The 27,938-nt window shown below is 41.4% G+C and overlaps 1 protein-coding gene and 1 long non-coding RNA gene across 3 annotated transcripts in view; both read right to left on the bottom strand.

The window, feature by feature from the left end:
* The window catches only part of EGFLAM (EGF like, fibronectin type III and laminin G domains), a 394,377-nt gene that overhangs the window by 195,864 nt on the left and 170,575 nt on the right, over positions 1 to 27,938 (bottom strand). The gene's annotated exons all lie outside the window — the stretch shown is intronic.
* LOC147350244 (uncharacterized) overlaps positions 8,352 to 27,938 on the bottom strand; it is a 29,593-nt gene continuing 10,006 nt past the window's right edge. Inside the window, exons 4-5 of one of the 2 annotated variants that reach the window (XR_015148672.1) lie at positions 13,246 to 13,345; positions 8,352 to 9,466 (exon numbers count right to left, since the gene is read on the bottom strand). This is a non-coding gene — a long non-coding RNA (uncharacterized LOC147350244). The remainder of the gene's footprint in view (positions 9,467 to 13,245; positions 13,346 to 27,938) is intronic. The other variant, XR_015148673.1, reaches the window with a different exon arrangement.

The raw sequence follows: 27,938 nt of genomic DNA, 5'->3' as shown, positions 1-27,938 counted from the left end.
TAAGTGACCTGATCTAGATCACTCAACTTCTGAGAATCAGAGCTTCAGTTGAATCCAGGTGGTCTGGTTCCAGAGTCCAGACTTTGAAGAAGACAGGTGCGAGCTGACACAGCAGAGGACCAAAAATCCTGAGATCCATGTGTTTAATATTAGGCTCTACTTGTAGTGTGTCTTGGCAAAATGAAGGGACTAGATGAAATCATTGTCATGTTCCAGGGTTTGCTTTCTCTTTATTATCTAATAAAACAGCACCATCTAATCCAAGTCTCTTTTTTTCTGAACGTTCCTTTTTTCTTTTTAAATAATGTTTTTACTGGAGTACAGTTGCTTTACAATGTTGTGTTAGTTTCTACTGTACAGCAAAGTAAATTAGCTATATGTAAACATATATGCCCTCTTTTTGGATTTCCTTCCCACTTAAATCACCACAGAGAATTGAGTAGGGTTCCCTGTATATACAGTAGGTTTGAATGTCTCTTTTCAAAAATCTATACACATTGTCCATTGCGAATTTTGCAAGGCTGAGTTTCAGCCCTCCTGCTGACATCCTCAACAAGCACCTATACACTTCCTCACCCTTGGCCTTTCCATCCTCTGCAGCTGGCTGTGGGTGATCAGGAAGCTGACTTGGTTCTATCAGAGTCCCCTTTGTTTCTTCTTTGCTGGGATTATCTTTGGTTATATTGTTATATTTTAGTTTTGAGGGCCTCTAATAGCTCCAGATTCTCAGGCCATGGAGATAAGACCTTACTTCTTGAGATCTGCTTGTTACAAATCTAGGGCACATGCTAGACCCAACTTCTTCCCTTCACTTGTCAAATTACATCCCTTAAGGTTTTCTCTTCTTCTAGTCCAACAACCAGTTTACAGCACTTGTAAATCTGATTAAAGACAAATGGAATACTTGTCTTTGACTCTCTTCCTGCCTTCTGGGAGGAGGGGAGCTAAAGACGGCAAAGAAGCTTTGAATGTTTCATTAAAAAAAAAAAACAAAACCTGTGCAAATTCACTTGAGGTCTAAACTCAATTAATAAGGTCACCAGCAGAAGAGTGACCTGCCTGCTTTACTCAATATCATGAGAGAAGAGTATGATCTTTCCTCCATGGAGTGGATTCGGAGGCTGTTAGAAGAAAGTAAAGGCAAAGTTACCAATTATAGGATGTTTAGGAAGTCCATGAATGAGAGTGAGAAATAGACAGCAGCAAAGAAGCAGCTTTGGATTTAATTAATTTTTTGAATAGTTTGCATGTACATATAAAATTTGAAATGTGCGTCAAGTGGAGTAAATGGTGAAAAATAAGTTTCCTTTTACCCTTTCTTGTGTCATAAGCAATAAATATTAAGACTTTTTTGTGTGTCCTTCTACAGTTATTTTATGAACATACATGCAAATATATATATACACACACATATACTTAACACAAACAGACGCATCTTGTACATACGTTTTAACCTGAAGTGCTAGTCTCTCAGTTGTGTCCAACTCTTTGCAACCCCATGGACTGTAGCCCACCAGGCTACAGTCTGTCCATGGGGTTTCCGAGGCAAGAATACTGAAGTGGATTGCCATTTCCTTCTCCAAGGGATCTTCCCCACCCAAGGATCACACTGTGGGCTGATTCTTTACTGTCTGAGCCACCAGAGAAGCCCAAAGTGAAAGTGTTAGTCACTCAGTTGTGTTCAACTCTTTGTGACCCCATGGACTGTAGCCTGCCAGGCTCTTTTGTCTATGGAATTCTCCAGGCAAGAGTACTGGAATGGGTTGCTATGTCCTCCTCCAGGGAATCTTCCCAATCCAGGGATCAAACCTGGGTCTCTTTCATTGCCATCTGAACCACAAGGGAAGCCCTTTTAACCTGAAGTTCCTTCCAAATTCGCAGATACAGATCTGCATCCCTCTTACTTACTGCTGAATAATATTCTATTGTATCACGTACAACAATCTGTTCTTCCTCCTGTTGATTCCAGTGTTACTAGTATAGCCCACATTGCAGTGAATGACCTTGAATGTGTAACAAGTTTACACATAATAGATTTGGGGTACATTGCTAGGCTAGCCATTGCTCAGCCAGAGGGTAAGTACCTTTTCATTTTGATAATTTGGCCAAATTTACTTCTAAGGATATTTTACACTTTACACTCCCACAAGCAATGCAGGAGCATGACTATTTCCACAAACTTTCACCAACACAGTATCTCATCAGACTAGAACTATATATCATATAGTACATATAACTGTTTTAAATGACATAAAACATGTACAGAAAAATGCACAAACAAGAAGTGTGCCAACTAATGAGTTATAGCAGAGTGAGCACATACGTGTAACTATCATCCAGACCAAGAACTAGAACATGACCATCCACCCAAGAATCCCTCCTCCTGCTTCATCCGTCCGTGTATATATTTTTGAAGAAAAAGAATGAGGAGAGTTCACACTTCCCTTTCACTTCTCCTGAAAATACACAAATAAAAATAGATCAGCAAAAAGTGTAAACACTCCCCATCCTCAATATGAAGCAAGCATTAACTTAGGTGTGATCCCACTATGTGCTAGGTTCTGTGCTGAGAAAAGAATGCTTTATAGGAAAGAAAAGACGACAGTCTCTTCCACACTCAAGAAGAGTGGGGTTTTGATGTGAGACGACAGTGCATACAAAACAGAGCAAAGGAAGCACCGGATGAGAGTGAACACGCTGTTGGTGTGTCAGGAGAGGAAGATCCTGGATTTCAAATGGTAAGCTATGTAATCATATACTATAAAATACAGCACTCCGAATCAAATGTTTAAATCATGCTTGCATACATAACAGGATTCACCAGAGACAGGACTGGAGTCACCAGGGTATCTCAGCTGGTATTCCCAAATCTGTGGACAAAATAAGATGCAGAACAGAGTTCCAGGGTTAATTGAGCATGGGAAGGGAACTGGGGAGTCTAGGATGCTGTTTTTACTTCTTATATTGTAATCATTGTAATGTCTTTGCGTGTGCTCTAAGTCTCTTCAGTCCTATCCAACTCAGCAGTCCTATGGACCGTAGCCCCTGGGCTCCTCTGTCCATGGGATTCTCCAGGTAAGAATACTGGAGTGGGTTGCCATGCCCTCCTCCAGGGGATCTTCCCGACCCAGGGATCCTGACCCAGACGGGTTCTTTATTACTAGCGCCACCTGGGGTAGCCCAGGAATGTCTTTATTTGGGTTGAAAAGAAAGTATGAATGCATTTTAAAAGAAGATAGGGCAGCCTACTTGGAGTATCTGGTGGGAGAGGAGGAATGGTAGGGACTGAGAAACGAAGAGGCTCCAGCCATCTTTCTTAGAAGGAGAGAAGTCTGAGACAGGCAGGCTGTTCAGAGGAGAGTGGGACATGAAAGGCAAACCTAATGGGTCATGTGATTCTATCTGGTGCTGCCAGATTTAATGCAAGAAAGAGAACAGGAGTTACTATCTTCTTGGAAATGCAGGGAATCCCCCCCACCCCACCACCCCCAACACACACACGTGTTAAAGACGTTGGGGTCTCCAGAGCTGTGTGGTCACCAGCGACCACACACACACAACACAACAAAATGCCGGAACCCTGAAGTGGCCGCAGGCAACTGCTCAGCAGACTAACGGGCAGCTATTTCAAGAGTCAGCATGCAACTTTCAAAATGCAGGGCTTGTTTGTGAAATGACATGATCTCAAGAAAATCTCGGTGGACTAGAGGTCAGGAGACCTGCCCTCTGGCTCTAGCCCTGTCTGGAACAGTCAATGGGACTTTAGTGATTCAGCTGACCTCTTTAGACCTTGTTTTTCTCCTCTATCAAATGAGGGTATTGGATGAGACGACGTTTGTCCTTGTCCTGGGGCTCACTGTTTCAGAGTCCACAGAAAAACCTCTTTACTTTTCCAGAATAGACAGATGTCAGTACTTAAAAACAACAAGAACTCTCGTAAAAAGTTTATTTTCAGAAAAACTTTGTGAAGTTGGAAAGCAGGGTCTCTTGTGAAAGAAAGAAAGAGGGAAGGAGGAAGGGAGGGAGGGAGAAAGACAAGACAAAATGCAACATTTAATACACACACACACAGCAGGACAAAAGCCTTTGAGAAGGCTTAGGGTGCAGATCCAGAGTTTCCAAGCAATCATCTCCAGTCTACCCAGACAGAGGGAATAGGAAATTGGGAAAAGGGAGGGGAAGGGGAGACTCCTCTGGAGAGGTGGGCGTAGGAAGCAGAAGAAGCCTGGCTCAGTTTCGGGGTCATTTAATGACAGTGCAAATAAAAGCAGATTTTCTGATGCCAAAAAAAAAACCTGTGGAAAAAAGCAGAATGCCAGTTTTTCCATCTGAGTTTGATTATATTTGTATTTGGGTGTTTCTTAAAGGAGGAAGTGAGGAGGAGAGGACTAGAGATTTGAAGATATAGTCTGATGTCACCAGGTGGGACGTGTCAAGGAGGTGCAAAACAGCTGAGGAAGGGGAGACTTGGCTTGTTCCCAGCCCCTGGGGAGGAGAGGTGTGAGAGGGAAAGATTTAAGCCAGAGAAGAAATTGTGTGGCCTGTCAAGATGGCAGCACTGCTTCAAGGAAGGAGGAATGGGATAGTTTCAAAGGAAATCCTAAAAAATAAGAGGGAATGGCTTAGATCCATGTTTAAGTTATTTGTCAATATAAAGAAAGATCAGTGGTGAAGGATGAGGGAGAAATTGTCCTTGCTTTTCTCCCCTGTGTAATAGAATGTAGGCAAAAAGTAAGACTAGTCGCATCCAACTCTTTGTGACCCCACGGACTGTAACCCACCAGACTCCTCTGTCCATGGAATTCTCTAGTGAACCCACTAGTGAATACTGGAGTGGGTCGCCATTCCCTCCACCACGGGATCTTCCCAACGCAGGGATCAAACCCACATCTCTTGTGTCTCCTGCATTGGCAAACAGATTCTTTACTACTAGCGCCACCTGGGAAGCCAAAGCGATGTACAGCCTACTTCAAAGGCTGTGACCATCAGATGGGATAACCCAGGGCACTGTACATACCATACCCTTGGCATTCATTAAATGTTGGCTTTCTTTCATTGCATCACTCATGTTTATCACAGAGACAGGCTAAGTCCTCTCCAGAGTTAAATTCCAGAACCACTAGTGGATTATTGCTAGGATGGCAAATAAGACTCGAGGCCAGAGATAAAGCTTTGATCTGAAATGTAAATTGGAAATAAGGTTTCCAATACAAGGTTTGTACTTTGGGACAATGAAAGACAGCACCGAAAAAGATAATGATATACAAGATAGAGATTCTCTAGGGAAGGAATAATGGCTAGGCCATCAAGATGAATAAAGATACACACAGGATACACTTAACCACTGGTAGCACTCCAATTAGTCCTCTCTGTTCCTGGGAACATTGAGCCGCATTCATATTTTCCTTCCGCTTTAGTGCCTCTTAATTAATCCAGTATGCGTGCTTTCCATGTTGCCTGTTTTCTGCTTTGTTTATTACTTGTTATATGTCCCTGGATGAGTCACATTGCCTCCCTGGCAGCAGTTTCCTGGGATGAACTGGAAGGAGCACAGAATCTTTCCCAGCTTGAACACTGTTGCACCCATGTTTGGGCAACGTGGCCTCAGGCACATCCTCCTCAATTACGTCCAGATCCCAACCGCTTATCCTGGGAAATGCTACCTGGTGTCTGAGCTGAAGGATTAGACCAAAGTGGTTGCTGAGCCCAGATGATAGGGGAAAAGACGCAAGAAGCAGATGAAGAATGTCAGATGTTGACTTGCAGGAAGAAGGCAGTCCTCAAAGTATTTATGTGGTGAAAGGAGAGGGATGGCTTTAATTGTGCTTTGGTCCCAGACTCCATGATAATCATGGGTTGAGGTGAAATAACAACAGCACATAATTCAAGCTGTTCACTTCCACCAGCATGAAAAGCAGACAGTACCCACATAGTGAGTTTAATTTGAAGATGTAAGAAAGTGTCCCCATGTATTCTCACCCATGCAGGTGTATACCTGGGCCCTTCTCAAAAAGTAGAGAGCTATATGTAAGGAAATTAAGACAAAGAAGAAACCCAGAAGTCAAGGAAACAAATTGGGAGAGAAAGGAACAGAAGTGGAAGATGCTGAGATCAAGAACATTCTCATGTATATTCTCAAATATACTGAATTAGTTCATAAGTTTAATAGCATAATTTCACATTTTAACAGTTTAACATGTTTCCCAGCCTAGAATACTGGAGTGGGGTGCCATTTCCTACTCCAGGGGATTTTCCTGATGTAGGGATGGAACCTGCGTCTCTTGTGTCTCCTGCATTGTCAGACAGATTTCTTTACCACTCGTACCACCTGCGAAGCCCAATGACCAGTAAAGTATATGTGTGTGCTTACTCGCTCAGTCATGTCCGACTCTGTGTGACCCCATGGACTGCAGCCCACCAGGCTCTTCTGTCCATGGGGATTCTTCAGGCAAGAATACTGGAGTGAGTTGCCATGCCCTCCTCCAGGGAAGCTTCCCGACCCAAGGATCAAACCCAAGTCTCCCACATTGCAGGCAAATTCTTTACCATCTAAGCCACCAGGGAAGCCCCACCAGTCAAGTAAATAAGAAAATTACCTGTTCAGATAGATGACTCTTTACAGGTGTGCCCTTCTTTAAGAAATCTGAACATATGTAAAAGATCCATTTGGAGCATGACTGGGATTTTTTCACATTTAAAAAAATATTTATAAAAGTCACTACAGGGAGATTTTCCCAAATGTTTTAATTGAAAGTAGAGTAGATAAACTAAAGTGTTAACTTCAGTTCATATATATTCAAATATAAAAATAAAGTGTTATTGAAATGAAAATGTAAGTTAGTGAAAAAAGTAGAATACATGTACCAAAATTGAGATTTTATTTTAAAATTCTTAAATACAAATGTTGTAGTAGTAGAAGAAAAGAGTTATAATTAGAAAAAATATCCTTCTTAAAATGTTCTCCATCTTCCTCGCTCACATTTTCTTGGGAAGCCAAACCACGTTTTCCTTAACGGAGAATGCTATGCTAAGTCACTTCAGTCATGTCTGACTCTGTGTGACCCCATAGACGGCAGCCCACCAGGCTCTGCCGTCCCTGGGACTCTCCAGGCAAGAATATTGGAGTGGGTTGCCATTTCCTTCTCCAATGCATGAAAGAGAGAAGTGAAAGTGAAGTCACTCAGTCGTGTCCGACTCTTAGCGACCCCGTGGACTGCAGCCTACCAGGCTCCTCTGTCCATGGATTTTCCAGGCAAGAGTACTGGAGTGGGGAGAATAGAATTGCTCTAAAATTCTCTATACTTTTCAGGCACCCAAGACACAATCTTCTCTTCCTATAATACTTGCTTAGTCTACAAAGTAAACTTTAATGTTATCTCTAAGACTCCTTATTGGGATGTTTAAAGAACTAGGAATCTAAATTTTAAATCCCTCACATGTCTATAAATTTAATGTGTCACATTCACGATTAAACAACATGTGTATATGTATATACAGATTTGAAGGCTATGTAAGCAGGGATGGGGCTTCCCAGGTGGCTCAGAGGTAAAGAATCTGCCTGCCACTGCAGGAGACGCAAGAGATGCAGGTTCAATCCCCATGTTGGGAAGATCCCCTGGAGGAGGGCATGGCAACCCACTACAGTATTCTTGCCTGGGAAATGCCATGGAGGAGGAGCCTGGTGAGCTACAGTCCATAGGTCACAGATAGTTAGGCAACTGAGCAACTGAGCAAGCAGGGATGGAAGGAAGGAGATGTGATGGCATTTCATCCTCAAACATGTATAAAGGAAAGTTTGTAAGCTATCTGTTTTCTGAATTTTATTTTAATATGTGAATGATACTTATTGGACTCTAGGATATTAGAACTTCTAAATTTATTTATTATTAAGAGTTCATTTTCTGTTATATTTTTATTAATAGTAAATTAAAATGACTACGGGTGATAACTTGAATTTCCTTTTAAAATAATACAGAAGACAGACCAGAAACCGGAAGTGGGCTGGCCAAAGAACTTCCTGTTCTCTGCTTGACCCAGCCCCTTCCTGCCCAAGGCAGTTTAGCTGACCAAGAACAAGGCGTGAGATTTCCTAACTGCTGGTTCCTCCATCCCAGAATAATGCTGTGTGAATTGTCATGTTACTAAAGAGTTTGCCATCAGTTAGTTAGGATGATTAAAAAAAAAAACAACACACCCCTATTTCCAGGGAAATTAGGGAATACTTGCATTTTCACAGAAAATCAAAGTAGGAATGAAGTAAATGGCCTAAGTTGCAAATGGATAGCTCTTGATCAGTGGTCCATACTTGGTTACATGTTAGGCTATTGTGGGGAAACTTCATAAAACACAAATGCCAGAGGTTCAGATTTTATTAGTCCAAAGTGAGACCTCAACATTGGAATTTTTAAAAACTCACCAGGTGATTTTAATACGCAGTCAAAGTTAGGAATCTTGATCTAGAATCACTGATCTGTATCCCAAAGCCTGAAGGTGAAGACATCTGAGCCCGAGGGGACCACCATATGGAAGATGCTGCAGATACAGTTTCTCCACTGGATAAGGGGCTGTCTGGAGCAGCCCTTCTCAGACACTAACATGGACACTTCATCTCTTGCAATCTTGTTGTTCTAATGAAGATTCTGATTCAGTAGGTCTGAGTGGCTCCCGAGATTCTTCATTCCTAGTAAGTTCCCAGATGGTACTTGTGCTGTAGTTCTTGAGTGGCATGGGTCTAGATGACCTTGAAGATCCCTCCTCATTCTAATATTCTATGATTCTCTGAATTGAGAGTATTAAGCCTTGAGGGGAATCTTGCAGAGAAAGAGTACCTGAAGGCTTGAACTCACAGGGTCCCACTTTCCTAGCCCTGACATAACGATGAACAACAAATTTGCCAGTTAGCACAACTCCTTCAATATACACTTGGGAGGAGTCAAGCTGATACAGAGCCAGTGGAGAAGCAAATACACTAAGGAAACATTTCCAAGCTCAAAGCAGAGTTCACATCAAAGAACTCAGAGGCCTACTCTAAAGCTCTTCTGAGAAGACCTGGTATAAACTTAGAAATCCAGGCATAAGAGTATTAAAAATTAGGGACAAAAAATGGACATATGATATTTAAGCAAATCAAGTGATTTTAGTTTACATTTTATATTTTAAAAATTGTGAAACCATCTTTGAATAAAAAATACTAAAGATAAGTGTGGTAAATGCATATAGCAAAAAAAAAAAAATCATACTCTAAGTCACTTAATACATGAGGCTAGGGTGATCTATTCCAAAGTAATTTTTTAAAATCTTTAAGGAATTCAATAAAATGTGTTTATCCACTTGACATCCTTCTTTATCAAATGTTCTGTCTAGAGAGAATACTGCCTCTTTGGCTGGTGATTTTTGGAGAGTTTCTCCTCTGTGTTGAGACTATGATCAGACAGACACCATCAGAGGATGAAGATGAGGAAGGAAACTGCAAATGAAATAAAAACAAAACCTAGGTTCATAAACAGTATCCTCACAGAATTTTAGAAGTCAGAAATTGTACAAAACATCAAAAGCCCAATTCCAGGGACTTCTCTGGTGGTCCAGTGGTTAAGAATCCACCCTGCAATGCAGAGGACATGGGTTCAGTCCCTGGTTGGGGTACTAAGATCCCAGGTGCTGCCAGGCAATTAAGCTTGTGCTCCTCAACTACTGAGCCTGAGTCCTCGGGAGCCCACACGCCACAACTAGAGAGTCTGTGCACCACAGCAGAAGATCCCCCGTGCCTCAAATAAGACCTGACGCAGCCAAATAAAGAGATAAATAAATATATTTTTTTAAAAGCCTGGGGATTCCCTGATGGCTCAGTGGTAAAGAATCTACCTGCCAATGCAGGAGACACAGGTTTGATCCCCGGTCTGGGAAGATCCCAAATGTTTCAGAGCAAGTAAGCCCGTGCACCACATTATTGGGCCTGTGGTTTAGAGCCCAGGAACTGCAACTACAGAGCCCACATGCTGCAGCTTCTGAAGGCCAGGCACCCTAGAGCCTGTGTTCTGCAACAAGAGAAACCGAAGCAATGAGAAACCAGTGCACCCCAACTAGAGAGCAGCCCCTGCTCACTGCAACTAGAGAAAAGCCCGCACAGCAGCAAAGACCCAGCACAGCCAAAAATAAATAAATAGATTAAATTATTTTTAAATAAAGCTCAACTCCAGAATTAATGTAATAACTTCCAGAGTTTTCTAGGATTCTTAAGAGTGGTCTATTGCAGTGGTTTTTAAAGATAGTGCTGGGGACCCTTGAGTAGGGTATCTGAGACCTTCTTGTGGGATTTGTAAGGTTAAAACTATTCCTATAATATTAGGATGCCATTTGCCTTTTTTGACTTGCCTTCTGTCCCGAGAATTTGATGGGGTTTTCAGAGGCTGCATGTCACACATCCTGTGTGACATAATACACTGACTGCAAAAGCAGGTGTGAGCATACCATCTTCTATTAAGTGAAAGCGAAAGTCACTCAGCCGTGTCCGACTCTTGTATCTCCATGAACTATAGTCCATGGAATTCTCCAGCCCAGAATACTGGAGTGGGTTGCCATGCCTTCCTCCAGGGGATCTTCCCAACCCAGGGATCGAACCCAGGTCTCTCACATTACGGGCAGACTCTTTACCAGCTGAGCCACCAGGGAAGCCCAAGAATACTGGAATGAGTAGCCTATCCCTTCTCCAGTGGATCTTCCTGGCCCAGGAATCAAACTGGGGTCTCCTGCATTGTAGGCAGATTCTTCACCAGATGAGCTACCATGGAAGCCCCATCCTCTATTAAACTGGATGTTTTAGAGACTTGCAGAAATGTGAAATAAGGCCGTTATTCTCAGTGATCTCATGAGGAAGAGATGCTTAGAAGGCAAGGAAAAAATACCTCAAAGGGCACGACCACAACCCTGACCCTCATAAAAGTACCCCAGTATCCAAGAAGGGAGGGTTTTGCCTACACCCACAGGATGTGCACTCTTCTAAAAGGAGAACCGGACTGAGGAGGGCTCTTTGCTAAACACTTTCTGGAGATACGGAATAATTTAAATTGACGTTAGATGCTGAGACCTCCTGCAAGCATGTGTACCTGTTATAATCAACAGAAAAGTCAAAGTCCATAACCACATTGGGATCCCAGGAAAAGTAGTCAGAATGGGCTGCCTGTGTACATTCTCGCCTCCTCTCATGAGGAATGAACCTCTCTACTCCTGGAAGTCGAGCCTCAGCAAATGCCTGTCCCTGCCCTCTCCACACCTTGAACCCCTGTGGAAGTTAGCGGCTAGCCAAAGGGAGGGGACTTCCCTTCTGCCTCTGAAAGTGTGTGTTCAGGTAAGAAGGAGGCAAATCAATACATTTAGTTAATTAAACTAAGGGGGAAAGGGAAGTGAAAGTGAAAGTCGCGCAGTCATGTCTGACTCTTTGTGACCCCATGGACTATAAAGTCCATGGAATTCTCTAGGCCAGAACACTGGAGTAGGTAGCCTTTCCCCTCTCCAGGGAATCTTCCCAACCCAGGGATCGAACCCAGGTTTCCTGCATTGCAGGCGGATTCTTTACCAACTGAGCCACAAGGGAAGCCCAAACTAAGGGGGAAATTCATCTTAAAGACAGAGCTATCAGGATAGAAGAATACTGGCACTTACCAGGGGCTGTGGAGAGGGGAGGGGCTGTCTGCAGAGGCGCAATGCATTTTGAGAGGATGATGAAATTGTTCTGTGTCCTGACCGTGGTTATTCAACTGTATGTGTTTGTCATCTTTTCTAGAACTGTAAGCTATATGCAGATGATACCTCCATAAACCTAATTTTTCAAATTGCATGTCCTTTCTATTTTAAAATTTGTTCTCTGTATTTCCTAAACATTCTTTCACTGTGAATATTTCCTGAGTGCTTAGTATTTGTCAGGCACAATGACGAATATTTAATACTCTGCTGAACTATTTCAAATTGCCATGTTCACAGGTCAAAAGATGATCACGTATCAGCTATTCCAGGTGATTAAACCTAATATTTACCTCAACTCTTTGAGACAGATACTATTATTATCTTCATCTTGAGTTGCAGAATGAGGTCAGAATGGTTAAGTAATTTTCCCAAAAACACGTTGAAGGAGTGAGGTTAAATTTTTTTTTTTTTTTGGTTAATGGATAAAAGTAGTGCAACCTAGAGATTCCCAAAGGAAGAAGAAAAGACCTATTCACAATACCATCACCCACTATGACAACATTTTGGTTTATTATCATCATATATTTTTCTAAGCATTCAATAAAAATTATTCTGATGCTTTTTTCTAATAACTGAAGAAGAGAGATGCAGACATAGAATAAATATAGCAGAGCTCTAAATGAAGATTCTTTTTTCAGCTTGTCAGGCATTTTGATAATTGAAAAACAGATTAACATCTAACAGTTTTAATTTTTACAATCCATCTTCTCCTCTCTTCACTTTCTGCCCTGTAATACTAGTCAATGTCACATATTTAAGATGGCGATTGATAATTATCATGAGTTTCCAGTGCAACAGAAGCATTTAGAAAGAGCCTAAAAATACAGGTATCCACATAACTAATTACCACATTAATTTATCTCCAGAGCCTTCTTATCGTCTCCCTCCTATGAGTCATTGATAACCTGCCGTCTTCAGCTGATTCACTGTGTCAGAAATAGAGAAAGAGCCTTGTAGAGTTAATTCCAGCTGCCACAGAAGCTCAGTACACCCCCAAGAAGCTTTTGAAAAAAAAAAAAAGAAACCTTAAAAAGGTCTTTAAAAGTAGTTTTTTATGTTGGGCCCACCAGAGTAATAATGCTTCTTTAAAGACAGCAGGCGTGTGGGCCAATCAATACGCCATTAAGACACAGACAGCACTGAGATAGGATTACACGGTGAAGAAATAGTGAAACCTTTCACTTTTTCATTTTCAGCAAGAAGAATTGAGGGAAGTGGCTTTTAAAATTTTATTTTTACCTGAATAGCCTTAGGTCATACAATCTTTTCATCTTAGAGCAGGAAGTTCACCCTCAGTCCACACAGAACCAAGAGATGAACTTAACTTCGTGTTTTCTCTTACAGCATGACTTTAGCCCCAAGTCTGGCCAAGCTTTCTGGTTTGGTAGGAAAAAAAACACAGCTCCTTACCTCGTAAAGACTCCTGCCAATTATTGCCCTGTTTCCATTATCGAAGATAGAGGAGCTTAACCAGATGAACTTACAGAGTGATTTGGCTGCACTTACACATTAACTTGAGCTCTGAAACGCCTTCTAAGTAGAAGTCAGTGGTCTCGGAGAGATTTTTAAGACTGGAAGGATCTGTAGCAGTCATTGTATTCCACTCCTAATTTCACAGATAATAAAATAGAGACCCAGAGTGGTTAATTGACTTAAGACCACACAGATGCACAGATAACTCTGGAGTTGAAAATGACCATAAAACCCTGACCTGTAAATCAGATCAGTGGCTTTCTACTTTAAGCAAATCTTAGTATAACTTCAGGGAGTTTTTAAAGATCCTGATGCCCAAGCTGCACTTCAAACTAATTAAATCGGAATCTCTGGAATGGGCCCCAGACATAAATATTTTTCACACTTTCCAGGATATCCCCATATTCACTCTCCAAGGGCAGAGAAACTTTGAGTAGATTCTCGCACTACTGTGAGTGTCTGCAAATTATTTTTATGTTTTTATGGGCGTATAATTGCTTTACGATGTTGTGTTAGTTTCTGCTGTACCAGGAAGTGAGTCGGCTATATATATACACATATATCCCCTCCCTCTTGACCTCCCTCCCACTCTTACCCCCGTCCCACCCCTCTAGGTTGTCACCCACCGAGCTGAGTTGCTTGCACTGTACAGCAGCTTCCCACTAGCTATCTATTTTATATGCATGTGCGCTCACATGTTTCAGTCATGTCCTACTCTTTGTGACCTTATGGACGGGTAGCCGGCCAGGCTCCTCTGTCCATGGGGTTCTCTAGGCAAGAATACTGGAGTGGTTGCCATGCCCTCTTCCAGGGGATCTTCTCAACCCACGGATCCAATCCACGTCTCCTGAATCTCCTGCATTGCAGGCTGATTTTTTTACTTGCTGAGCCACCAAGGAAGCCCATTTATATTATGTGGTAGCATATATATCAATCCTAATCTCCCAATTCATCCCACTCTTCCTTACCTCCCTGTGTACACATGTCCATTCTCTATCTCTGTGTATCTATTCCTGCCCTAGAAATAGGTTCATCTGTATAATTTTTTCCAGATTCCACATACATGCATTACTATACAATATTTGTTTTTTTCTTTCTGACTTACTTCACTCTGTCTGACAGACTCTAAATCCACTCATATCTCTACAAATGACCCAATTTTTTCATATGACTGAGTAATATTCCATTGTATGTATGTATCACTTCTTTATCCATTCATCTGTTATTGAACATGTAGGTCGTTTCCATGCCCTGGCTATTGTAATCTGTTTTTTCAAAGTCAGCCTTAACAGAATCATTTGGTGTACATGATTTTGAACATACTCCAGGTCAGATTTTGCCTTGTTGATCTTAATGACATGAAATCATTGGTACTATTTTATAAATGTTTTTAGCTGCTTTGGGGTAGTTGATAAGATTATTCTTCCTGGGCTTTTATGATTGAGTGGGGCACGTGACCAGCACTGGCCAATGAGTTGTTAGCAAATGTTACTCTGGGTTGAAGCACTTAATTGCTGGTTCAAATCTTCCAAAGTTCTTATTCTGTCTATCACAATGCTCAGTCTTGTTCCACGGAGCTACTTTTCTATAATCCTGGGTTCCAGAGTGAAGTTAATTCTCTCAAGGGGTATATTCTCTGGATGAAAAGTAGACCTCGGTTGTTTTAAACCACTAAGATTTTGCAGTTGTGTGTTGCCACAGGATAACCTAACCCATCCTGAATGATTGACTACATAGTCCTAAAGTTAATATTATGTGAAAAGTAAATTATCTTTGAAAGTGAAAGTTGCTCAGTCTTGTCCAACTGTTTGCGACCCATGCACTATAACAGTCCATGGAATTCTCCAGGCCAGAATACTGGAATGGGTAGCCATTCCCTTCTCCAGGGGATCTTCCCAACCCAGGCATCAAATCCAGGTCTCCTGCATTGCAGGCAAATTCTTTACCAGCTGAGCTATCAGGGAAGTCTTCTCCCCCAAAATCAATACTCAAGATTTCATTGTTTTCCCCACTTTTCTATTTCAGGCAGATCATAAATATATAATCTCAAGCCAAAACTTTTGAAAGCCTTGTCTTCTTCCCAACATTGACTCTGCTATTTCCATCAGCATCAAAAGTCAACTAGAAGAATCACAAAGAAGATTCCCAGATGTTCAGACATGAGAAGCTATCTTTAAGAGATTTGAGTCTTCTCAAAAAAGCACACACAGCGACTTCTCTTACCTAACATTGCTGCTGTTTTACCATTTACTGGTGGACTCACACCTAAACTCATTTTTGTCTCTTTACATTACTGATGTTGTATTAAAGCTGTTTTTCAAAGTCTCCAATGAGAGCTCTTATTGGTTATTAGAATCCATATGGTTATGACTTGTCATCCAAGTCACTAGCAGCCAATCACGCTAAGGTCTGGAAAGATGCCCTCTAGCTTCCTTTCTGGACTCACACCTTAACATTCTTATTCCTGAACTGCCCTTTGCCCTTCTTCACCTAAAGTTATGGTAATGATTGAGGCCTATTGGAGTCTATGTAGATGAAGGGATGTCTTGGAGGAAAGCCTCTTCTGTCTCCAACTCAGAACATGCAGGTGGAAGAAACAAAATGCACCAGCACCAATTATGGGCTTAAATCCAACCAAGATGATTGCATAGGTTGGGAAGCAATAGATTATGGGAAGCTGAGGGTCAGAGTCATGGGGAATAGTGACTAAGGAAAGGCTGAGGAGACGCTACACCAGGTCACATAACCCACTGCCAATCATTAATAACTGATCCCATGCAGCCCAACACAGCTGGAAACATTGTAAAGCGAGGTGGGGTGAACACATTAACCTAATAATGTGCTTCTTCCTTTTCTAATGTCTATGACCAGCCCTGGAGCCTTATTATACTGTGCCAGTTTCAGACTTCTAAGTCCAAGGTGGTCCTTCAAAGACTTCTTTGACACTGTAGAGTCTCATTTTATGTAGTTGATGAAACAGATCCATTTTCACGCATTTACCTTCATTCCTTTGATTCCCTGGGAAATTTCTCCCCACCTCAAGTAACCATTCCTCTTGCAACCCAATGATGGCTTTAAAACTTTAAGAATAAAATTGTGGAGAAAAAGAGGTAGAAACAGTTTGGAAAATAGTTAAGTTCCTAAGAATTTATTTTTTTTCTATTTACTAGACATAGAATATATTTCCATTGGCTGAAATTGAAATCTGCAATTTGCTAAAAAAAAAAAAAAAATCAATTAATTGTTGTTACTGGCAAGTGGTGATGGTATAGAGAAGAGATGATAAGATCTGGGAAATGAATAGATTCAGATTCAAGCCTCAGTCTATCACTCATCAGCTCTACAACTGTGAGAAAAGTAGATATGCTTTCAGACCTTAGTTTCTTTAAAATTATTTATTTGGCTGTGCCAGGTCTTGGTTGAGGTATGCGGGATCTTCTATCCTCATTGTGGCATGCAGGATCTTTAGTTACAGCCTGTGGGATCTAGTTCCCTGACCAGAGATTGACCCCTGGCTCCTTATATTGGGAGCTTGGAGTTCTAGCCACCAACCATCAAGGAAGCCCCCAGATTTTTTATTCTGTAAAATGGGATGATATAAACCTGCTGTACCTTAGCTATTGCATTGAGATCCAATTGGATAACATACTTTTCAAACTCTGGGTTGAACACTGCTATTGATATGAGAGTATCTAAAATTTAATCATGCATGCTCAGTCGCTTCAGTCATGTCCAACTCTTTGAGACCCTGTAGACTGTAGCCCACCAGGTGTGTCTGTCAGTGGGATTCTCCAGGCAAGAATACTGGAGTGGGTTGCCATGCCCTCCTCCAGGGTATCTTCCCAACCCAGGGATCGAACCCACGTCTCCTGCATCTCCTGCATTGCAGGTAGATTCTTTACCACTGAGCCACTGGGGAAGTCCAAATTTAATCATAATCATTAACGAATATAAGCTTTGAGATGCAATAAAAGAAAATCTAAGATGACTTGCAACTTACTTTTAAAATGTCAAAATTGACAATGTTCTATAAATGTGTGTTAATTTTAATAAATACTCTGAGTCTACTATTGCCCTAATAGAACATACATATTATGGGGGTGTCATTTAATATTTAATAGGCAGGCCACCCTGCAGAGGTAGCTGCTGTAAACACTTCAGCTACATTTATCTCTGATCCACACCAGAGGTTTTGCTAATTAGCAAAATGGATATTATTAATAGCAATGGATTTTTATTGCTGAATATAGTCCTGCTTAATATACCTGGGGGTTTTCCAGGTGGTGCTAGTGATAAGAACCAGCCTGCCAATGCAGGAGACTTGATCCCTGGTTCAGGAAGATCCCTTAGAGAAGGGAATGGCTCCCCACTCCTGTATTCTTGCCTGGAAAATTCCATAGACAGAGAAGCCTGGTGGGCTACAAGCCATGGGGTCGCAAAGAGTTAGACATGACTGAACGACTAGACTAACACTTTCACTTCAATATATGTGGATTGGCCAGTGCTGGGATCAGAAAACTTTTTTTTTTCCAGGAAGGATCAGATGACAAATTTTTTTGGCTTTGCAAGTGGATAATCTGTCACAATCACTCAGTTCTGCCTTGGTAGCACAAAATCAGTGTTAGACAACATATAAATGAGATGACATGGCTGTGGTCCAATAAAACTTTATTTACAAGAAGAGGCACAGAGCAGATTTGACCTTTGCACCAAGTTTGCCAGCTGCTGGTCTAGAATAATATAGACACACTGCCCGCCTTTGAATGGATAGGGTTTAAGAATATAATCTCTTTACGCAACAAAATGATTCCTAAGGTTGAGTTCTACAATTGTCCCAAGTCTACCACTGGCTTGGAGGATTCTGGTTGCCTAATGGCGACCAGGCTAACTGAACCGTCCCTGTAAGATATAATGTCATCTGGCCCAAATGTGCCATTTAAACAGGGAGTAATGGAGTAGCCAAAAGGGCAAGAATCGAAGTGAGTGATGCTTACTTGTGAGTAAATGTTTGTGTGAGAGAAGAGTTTGAATCTTGCTTTTATTACCTGTAGCAAGATGTGAGCACCGAGATCTGCAGTTCCCAGCTACCTCTGACTATTGATATACACCCGATATGAACAAAAAGAGCCTAAGAACTCTGTGCTACAACATTGGCTTAGGCAAGTTCACGACAGAAGCAGAAACTAGAAGGGAGAAAGAGTATCATCCATTCAAGAAAGGAGAACTGATTCTAGAGAAAAAGCAAGTAAAAAAGCCCTGCTCTGTGAAGTCATTACCACACAGAACCCTGCCCTTCAAGGGGACACTATCTCTGTGTGTCTTATAGCTGGGGGGACCACCCCTGGATTTAATGGCCCTTTCGGGGTGGGGTGGGAGTGGGGGAGGAAGGGAACGGTTGGGTTCTTCAACTTGAGGCAGCAATTACTTTTACAAAGCTTGTTATTATTGGCAACTTTGCTGCTTCGAATCGTGGTTTGTGCTTAGAACGATCTCCTTTCCAGCTGCTGGACACCAGGCAGAATTTCCAACACCCCTTTTATAGGGATTGTAAGGATTAAGTGAAACAAGGTATGTAAGGCCTGGCCTTCAGTCAACACTCCATAAAAGAGAGGTGTTTATTATCATACTCCAAGTGTAACGTGGCTTCTGTCCCACAGGGATCCCGGCCTTTTTTTTTTTTTTTTAACCTCTGCTTTCCCTCGTACTTTTATTCACAGAATTATACAATTTTAGGCCAAAAGAGGACATTCAAGGTCATCTGCTTCAATTTCCTTATTTAATTTAAAAAACCTGGTCAGTGAAAAAGTTTGAGGAATTTTCTCCTTATCTGTGTACTTCCATATGGCAACATGAACTACATGACTATGTAAAACAGGCTTTAGAAATATGTGGCCAACAGCACATGTGTTAATTTATCCCAAGCAAAACATAGGTCAAAAAACAGTTAAAAATACAAAAAAAAAAAAGTAAAATATGGAATAACTTCTCAACACTCCAAGTCATTGTAATATAAATGTTGAGTTGGCCCAAAAGTTTGGGTTTTTCTCTAGGATGTTACAGAAAAACCTGAATGACCTTTCTGGACAATCCAATAATGCAAATGAAAATAATATTTTTCTCCCTGTAGGGTTTGGGGAACCCAGAGACTTCATGAAATATTTTCTGAAAGCACTCTGAAAAGTTCATTCATTTCTTCATTAAATTATGCAATCAGTAAATTTTCATAGAATGCCTACAATGTTAGGTTTTCCTTATAAAGAATGATTAGGACTAATAATTATAAGGGTATAATTCTTAAAACTCTATCTCTAACCTTAACCAGATTCTCTCTATGCCTTTTCATTTCCTTCCTCAGTGGAGTAGAGAAGGCCCAAACTTCATTCATAGGATAGCCATTAGGAATCAGCCACAATTCTGGGCAGAGGGGACATTAGCAGTGAACAAGCCTGACACAGCCTTGTTCTTATGGGGCTGATGTTCTGGGAAACTTTCTGAAGTTAGTATTTCTTTGTGCCTAAACATGTTGAAAACTAAATTCATTCAGATTTCCAGGCATTTTCACATGCATTCCTTTTTCTCCCCTACAAAACCCTTGTGAAGTAAGCCTTGCTGTCTTAATCGGTCACAGATCACTCGTTCTAGTGGAGCCAGAATTCAAAGCTAGGTCTTCTAACTCCAGGCTCCGTGTTCATTCTATGTCTGCCTCCATCTCTCTTTCCCGCTTCACCACAATTACACAATGATCATTTTCAGGTAGCCGCCCTTCCCTAACCTGTGTATTTCCTAGCATCTTCAGCCAGGTGATCTTAATTCTAAATGTCGTTGGTCCACTTCTTTCACTCCTCTCTTACCTCCCTTACTCCAAGCTCCTGACGTCTCTGCATCTTGCAAATTCGTTGACCATCCTTAGGTCTAGGCTTTTGTATCTACTTAACCCTACAGCTAGGCCCAGAAAGGCCAAGCAAACTGCTGGCTCTTTCATCATGATAATTGTTTGGTTTCCTCCAAAGTGGGAGAGTCCAACACTGGTCATTTTAAAGACATGGCTATATAAGCATGTGTATGTGTATGTCTCAGAATAAAAATCCTCATATCTCCCGCCCCTTGGTATTTAGTTAACAGATGGGCACTCTCATACATGCAAAGTGACATTATTGGGTGAATATACCCATTGTAATATTATAATAGCAATGTATTGGAAACCACATAAATGTCCATTCATAGGAACTGGTTAACCAACATGGCACACCCCTAGAATGGAATACTGTACAGAAAGTGGAAAAGTTGTATATGTATTGGTATGGAAAGAACTTCTGGATGATAATGGTTAAGTTAAAAAAGAAAGGTTCCAAAACAGTATTGTATAATATTACATTTTTTTGGAAAATAAATATAAATGTTTGTTTAAATATACATAGAATACTTTTGAAAAGATATAGAAGAAATGGGTAATAGTGGCAGTTTTCAGAGAAACTGAGTTTCTAGAAGGCAAGGGAGAGAAAAGAACTCAATTTTTCACTAGGTGATCCTTTATGTTGTTTGGCTATAGTACGCATTACATTATCCACTCAAACAATAAATTAATTTATAAAGTCAATTTTAAGTACGTCATAATGCTTCCTTGAAACTTCACTGTTGGGAACCTAAAAATGTAGTTATTTTGTTTGCCTGTGTGAAAGGCTAAAAGTCAAATGATATTGATGCATTAGATACTGACAAATACATTAAGGTTAAAAAAGAATTGCATATGTTACCAAAATGATTCTGGTTTGAATTTCTATAATCATCAACCTCATTAAGCTTATAAACCCATTGCTCTCCAATACTATACAAGCGAACACTTAGAACATCACTAGGAGCCCATTAAACTAGGCTCGTGGAAAAATATTCTGTTAAATCAGGAAAGAAAAGGAAAGAAAAAGCCATTTTCAGCTAAACTGATAATAAGAAGCATATGCTTGGCCACTGGTAATCACAGTCTCTTCACTCAATTAATTACCAAATTTGATGACCACATCAGAATTTTTTTTTTTTTTTTTTGCTTTAAAACCAACTTAAAAAATAAAAGCACATTTTTTAGAAGCAATGATTCTGCAGTGAAGGAAATATTAATTTTGAAAGGAAAGAGACAGAATGCTATGGAGTGCTCCATGGCTCATTGCATTAAGTCTCCTGGTTAAAAGAGCTGCATGCCTGGGAGGAAAATGGAAATGGTTCAGTGAAAGATCACCCAGTCTCTGCCACAGGAGACTTCGTGATTCAAGCAACAGAGTGGAAGAAAGTCCTGAAGTGGTGCTTACTATATAGTTCAGAGAGGAAACATTCGTCTATAAACAACAAGCGTCTTATCATTGATTTTAAGAAAAATGATTTTGTATGAATGAACTTTTTTTTTGGAAGAATTTATCTAAAATTGGTAATTTAGATACCAAGAAGCCATTGTTTAGAATCTGAGTCCTAGGATGAATGTTCAGCCTTTTGATCAATACTCCTTCAAGCTTGTCCTTGGTCCTCTTGTGCTGCCGAAGTCTCCCTTTGATGCTCCCTCCCTGCCCTGCATTTGGTGAGATAATTTCAAAAGAAAGAGCACGTGAGGGTAACAACAGAGTGAATGAGCATTGAGCTGTTTTGAAGACTAAATCTGAAGGTCCTCATTTTCATTCTCACATTGAGAGAAAGTGTGTGTTTTGGTCATTGATGCTTTTATATTCTGAAAGCTTAGTAGCTCTCTATAGGCTAATTCATGGACAGAGCCTGATTCTGATCTCAGAAATATTTATGGACACAGCAGGGTCAAGACCTAAAGCAGGGGTGTCTGCCCCGGACATTAGGATTTCAGTCCCCGTTTAGTTAGCGTCACAGCCCCAAGGACTTCATTCCACAGCAAACACACTTGCTTCATTTCAAATAGACCCCATGACTTGTCCCTTTTTGACCTCTAGCAGTTGCCATGGGTGCCAGAGGTAGTCTGCAGCACAGCAATCCAAGCATTTGTTTGTTTTTAGCCAAAGGTGGTTCCTCTGCTGTAACCTGACAGGCGTGAAGGGAACTGGGGGTGTAGTGGTAAAGAATCTGCCTGTCAGTGCAGGCAGACATAAGAGACCTGGATCTGAGTCCTGGGTCGGGAAGATCCCCTGGAGGATGGCATGGCAACCCGCTCCACTAGTCTTGCCTAGAGAATCCCATGGACAGAGGAGCCTAGCGGGCTACAGTGAATGGGCTCACAGGGTCGGACAGAACCGAAGAGACTTAGCACGAACACACAGGCAGTGATGGAGCCCACCCTACACGGGCTGGGTTCACTGGGCATCATCACACTACAGCTTCACACCCATATTTGGAGCCATTCCAGTGCCTGCTCACCACTTCACCTCCAGTCCAGGACTGAGTTCTCACCTCCTGTGATATAAAGAAGGTGACCGACTGACTTCTGGGAAAAACACCTCATTTCATTCCCAGACTAAGGAGAAAGGCCAAAGATGTGGAAATATAGCAGAGGCTGCTGGCCCATTTACTCTAAGAAAGCATTTATTTCTCAGTGCCCACACTCTTCTGAAAGGGTATCGGCATCTGCCCTGTACTAATGAGCCCCCTGACAAGTAGTTTCTGCTGCAGAGTAAAAGGAATCACAGGCTTCATAGCACAAGCATTGTCTGATAGGATTATTTATTGCATCTCGGTAGTATTCAGAAGAATACAAGAACTGGGAGCTTTTTTTTTTTACTGATTCTTATGGGAGTTTAAATACCCATTTTTATTCAGAATTCAAGATGGCAAAATCAACTCCAGGAAAATCTAAATAAATTTCACTGAATTATATATTCATTTATTTTCTAAATCTATAATACATTAATTTATAATTACATGTATTGTATATATTTAATTCATAATTAAATAGATATAAAATATATGTATATGTACACTTGGTCTCTCAGTTGTGTCTGACTCTCTGCAGCCGCATGGACTGTAGCCCGCCAGGCTCTTCTGTCCATGGAATTTCCCAGGCAAGAATACTGGAGCAAGTTGCCATTTCCTTCTCCAGGGAATCTTCTCAACCCAGGAATTGAACCTGCATCTCTCAAGTCTTCTGCACTGGCAGGCAGATTCTTTACCATTAAAGTCAACTGGGAAGCTCTTATGTATTATGGGCTTCCCTGGTGGCTCAGGTGGTGAAGAATCTGCCTGCAATGCAGAACACCCAAGTTCGACCCCTGGATTGGGAAGATCCCCTGAAGAAGGGAATGGCTACCTACTCCAGTACTCTTGCCTGGAGAATCACATGGACAGAGGAGCCTGGCGGGCTATAGTTTATGGGTGTAAAGAGTCGGACATGACTGAGTGACTAATGCTTTCAATATATATAATAGATTTCACTTAATAATTAACACTATTGCCAGTTACTAAATTCATAACCTAAGATCATTCCACCAACACTTTTTCAGGAAATCAAGTGGAAATATTTTCCTAATTCTGCATACATAGCAATGTATGCAGACAGATAGCCTGAGTTTCCCTGCAGTCATTAGAAAGCATGGCACACTATTATAAATATGTATGATGTATACATGATGAGCACACACAGAGCCTGCTCACCAAATGCAGATCAGACTGTTCTGGGCTTGATGGAATTTGGGTCAAGGTCAAACACTTGTGCCCTGTGTTTGGGGACGAGTGAGTATGGGGGTTGCACAATGCCTCGCTGTATGTCCACCTGACTGGCCCGGCTCTGTTACGGGCTTGAAGCAATGCGCAGAAGCAGCCGCTCTCAATTATTCAGGAGCTTATTGTTCAGCTTTTGAATTATCCAAAACCTCCATCCTGTTTTCTTTTTCCTCTTCATTAGGATTGCCCCAAGAAGGTGATGCTGTAACCCTGGGATTTTACCTCCTTATAAATGGTGGGGCAGATAATGGAAACTACTGGGGATGAAGGAGAGAAAGAGAAAACTGTTAGCTATTCTTTATGATTATTTTCACTGAAATTGATTCATCATTATAGCCAGTAAACAAATATTTCCCATATGTGCAAAACAAATTGCCAGTCTTCAAAGCACTTTCTTTCCGCCTTCCCCTCCCCCTCCCCTTCTCCTCTCCCCCTTTTGCTTTTCTGTCTGTCTCTCTTCCTTCATCTTCTTCTTAATTGCTCTGCTTTCCTCAATGTCCTTTTCCTCATTTAAAAATTCTGTATGCTCATATATACTCTCTGACTTGACCCTCACAAGAAGAACAGGGTCTTCTTGCTTTACTTAAGAGGAAGTTGAGCATCAGAGAGGCTAAAGAACTTGCCCAAGGTGACACAGCTAATAAATAGCAGAGGTGAGATCCAGATGCAGGCTTGATGTGACTCTGATACTGTTGGCTTCTGTCCACCAGAGCCACCCCATGCAAAATAGCATAACCCTCAGCGTCAGCTGTTGGCCAACAGTGAGGGGGCCACGTATGGGGTTATGTTGAGTGATAACTTTCTGCATTAAGGGTAGGTTAACCTTAAGGTATTTTCATTTCAAAACACTCACCATCCGTGGAGAGTCTGGGAAATATTCAGAAATCTAGATGTGAAACAAAAAGGCAGATGCAGATGGTAAATGTTGTTTCCTTTGACTTGAGTGGAGAAGGGACGGTTGCAGTAGAAATCAACACAGGGAACACGTGTTCTTTGAATTTGACAAAATCTTACTGTTATATATCACCATCCTTCCCTTTACCCTTGTATATTTTGAGGGCCACCTTATTCCTGACCTTTCCAAGTTTGCAGACTTTATAGCTACTCACTTTATGAAAGTGTGGACTTTGAAGACATCAAGATGAAGATAAACAAGATGAAGCAAGAATAACCAAGATTTCTGGGAGAAATATCAACAACCTCAGATATGCAGATGATACCACCCTAATGGCAGAAAATGAAGAGGAACTAAAGAGCCTCTTGATAAAGTTGAAAGAAGAGCGTGGAAAAGCTGGCTTAAAACTCAACATTCAAAAAACCAAGATCATAGATGGCATCCAGTCCCATCACTTCATGGCAAATAGATGGGGAAACAATGGAAACAGTGGCAAATTTTATTCTCTTGGGCTCCAAAATCAATCCTAAAGGAAATCAACCCTGAATATTCATCGTAAAGACTGATGCTGAAGCTGAAGCTCCAATACTTTGGCCACCTGGTGTGAAGAGCTGACTCACTGGAAAAGACCCTGATGCTGGAAAAGATTGAGGGCAAGAGAAGAGGGCAACAGAGGATGAAATGATTGGATGGCATCACCAACTCAATGGACATGAGTCTGAGCAGACTCCAGGTGACAGTGAAGGACAGGGAAGCCTGGCACGATGCAGCTCACGGGGTCACAAAGAGTCGGACATGACTTAGCAACTGGGCAACGAAGCACTGTGCTCGGCACACAGTGGTTGCCCACTCTCATAGCTGTTACTACTGCCATTACCATTCTTAGGATCATTCTGCTTTTCTCCTTATTATGAAAAGGTCAAGCTCTATTTCTTTCCTTTGCCTCTGATATGGCACACAACACTTTAACTGAAATTTCAAATTTTATTATTAAAGACTAGTGTGATGGCTGATGGTGATCACCAAACCAACTTTCATTAAAAGTCCATTGTCTTCTAGAATCCCCATATTTGGACACTCCAACTAACGTTGTTACTAAATATACCAATGGATTGTTAGAGAGGTATTATTTGTTGTTGTTTAGTTGCTAAGTCGTGTCCAACTTTTTTGTGACCCCCATGGACTGAAGGAAATGGCAACCCACTCTGGTATTCTTGCCTGGGAAATCTCATGGACCGAAAGAGATGTATTATTACAGAGCCACAAACTACACCAATCAATATACTTTCTTCCTTTTTTCCCTTCTCCTTCCCTCTTCTTTCCTCCTTTTTTTCTTCCTCCTTGTCTTCCTCTCTTCCCCTACCATAATGGCCCACAGTCACAGATGTCACAGTTACACACCTTGAAAGATAAAAAAGAAAGCATCCCTGAGCAGTAATCAGATTTGTAAACAGCAGTTTGGTTGATGCTTTGTTTCTCGGCCCTATAATTGTTTATAACTGCTGTCCCCACTGGTATTTGAAGGAGGAAAGCCACTCCCCCAAATCTTCCCCACGCCTGCCTTTCCTCCACTGGGAATTTGCATTGGGAACTGTCTTCTCTTTTCCCAGAACTCTCTTTTAAAAAGGCAAACAGTCCTGGGAAGGGTGACACTTAAGCCCTTGTAGCTTGGGACAGAGAACTTTGACGCTTCCTCTTTGACCTGAGTTACCAAAGTACTGAGGACACTGAACAACGGGATGAGGAGGTGGGAGAAATAGTGAAGGATTTGGGAGAGGGAGGATTTCTAAAGATAAACGGTGATAACCTCACCATTTACCAGGTGCCCGTCCTAGCTCTGAGCTTATTAACTCTGCAATACAAATGCCTTGAACAATGCCAAATGCAACTTCTGATCCTCCCAGACCAGCTGGCTTCTACAAAGAAGTTTTCCATAGGATTATCAAAAAAATAAACAAGTGGGTTTAGAGCAAGTGACTCAAGCCAGACTCTCTCATCTTCCCACAGCAAATCTACCAGCCTGCAGCCTGTGTGCAGGCACAGTCTGTCCCCACTCTGGCCAGTCACAAAGGTTTCTTAGTTCCTATGGAAAACCAGCTCTCATTTGTGCTTGAACCCCCTCTCTCACCTTCTCAAAGTCTTTACTCCTGTGGTTATTTCTATTTTTTCTTTGGCCTTTCCCCTGCCTCTATTCATCTATTCCCATCAGCATGCTCTAAGCTCCTGTAAACAACACGGACCCTTCCTAGTTCTCCTGTTGGTGGTATCTCCTTCTCAGTCTCCTTTGTCAGCTCCATCGTCTCTTCTGTTTCTCCAAACAGAGACTGTTGAGGGCTTTGCCTCTACCCATTTGATTTTCCCAACGACTCTTCTCTCCCTGATCTCAGTCAGCCCCCCGGCTTTAAATAGCACCAGCGAGGACTTTGCTGGTGGTCCAGTGGTTGGGACTCCATGCTCCCAATTCAGGGGTACTGGATTTGATCCCTGGTCAGGGAATTAGATCCCACATGCTGAAACTAAAAAGAAAAGATCCACACGCCACAACTAAGACCTGGTGCAGCCAAATAAAAGCAAATACATGAAGAGCCTTAATGTGCTAATGATGCCTGTATTTACATTTCTAGCCTCGACCTCTCTCCTCAACTCCACACTTGTATCCTTCTCTGGACTTGATATATTAATATCTGTGTGGATGAGTAATAGGATCTCAAAAGAGGACTGATTGATTTCTACATTGAAATCTACAATCTATTGATTTCTACATCTCCTTAGCCCAAAGGTGTTCCTTCTTCCATATTAACTATCTCAGTAAATGACTCTATTTTTCAACCAGGTAATCAAGTCAAAAACCTAAGATAAGCCTGATTTTCTCATCATTTCCCATAACAAATCCACTGGGGCATCCTGTCGACTCTCCTTCCAGAGCGCATCCCCAATCTATGTATTTATCTTTTTCACTGCTGTTACCACCTTTGTCCACATCACCATAATTTTTTTCCCTAAAATAGCCTCCTATAGGCCTCCAGAGTCTGTTTGTCGACACAACCCATTCTTCATGAACCTGTCAGAATTATCTTTTTAAAACGTAATGTTTTGCCTTTTATTAAATCCCTGGAACAGTTTTCCCTTACGCTTAGAATAAAACAAAACCTCTTTATTATGATGACCA

This window comes from Bos grunniens, chromosome 20 (assembly GCF_055505025.1).
Source record: "Bos grunniens cultivar Pamir isolate PY7600 chromosome 20, Bosgru_T2T1.0, whole genome shotgun sequence".
Classification (NCBI taxonomy): domain Eukaryota; kingdom Metazoa; phylum Chordata; class Mammalia; order Artiodactyla; family Bovidae; genus Bos; species Bos grunniens.
This window is presented reverse-complemented; position numbering and strand designations above follow the sequence as displayed.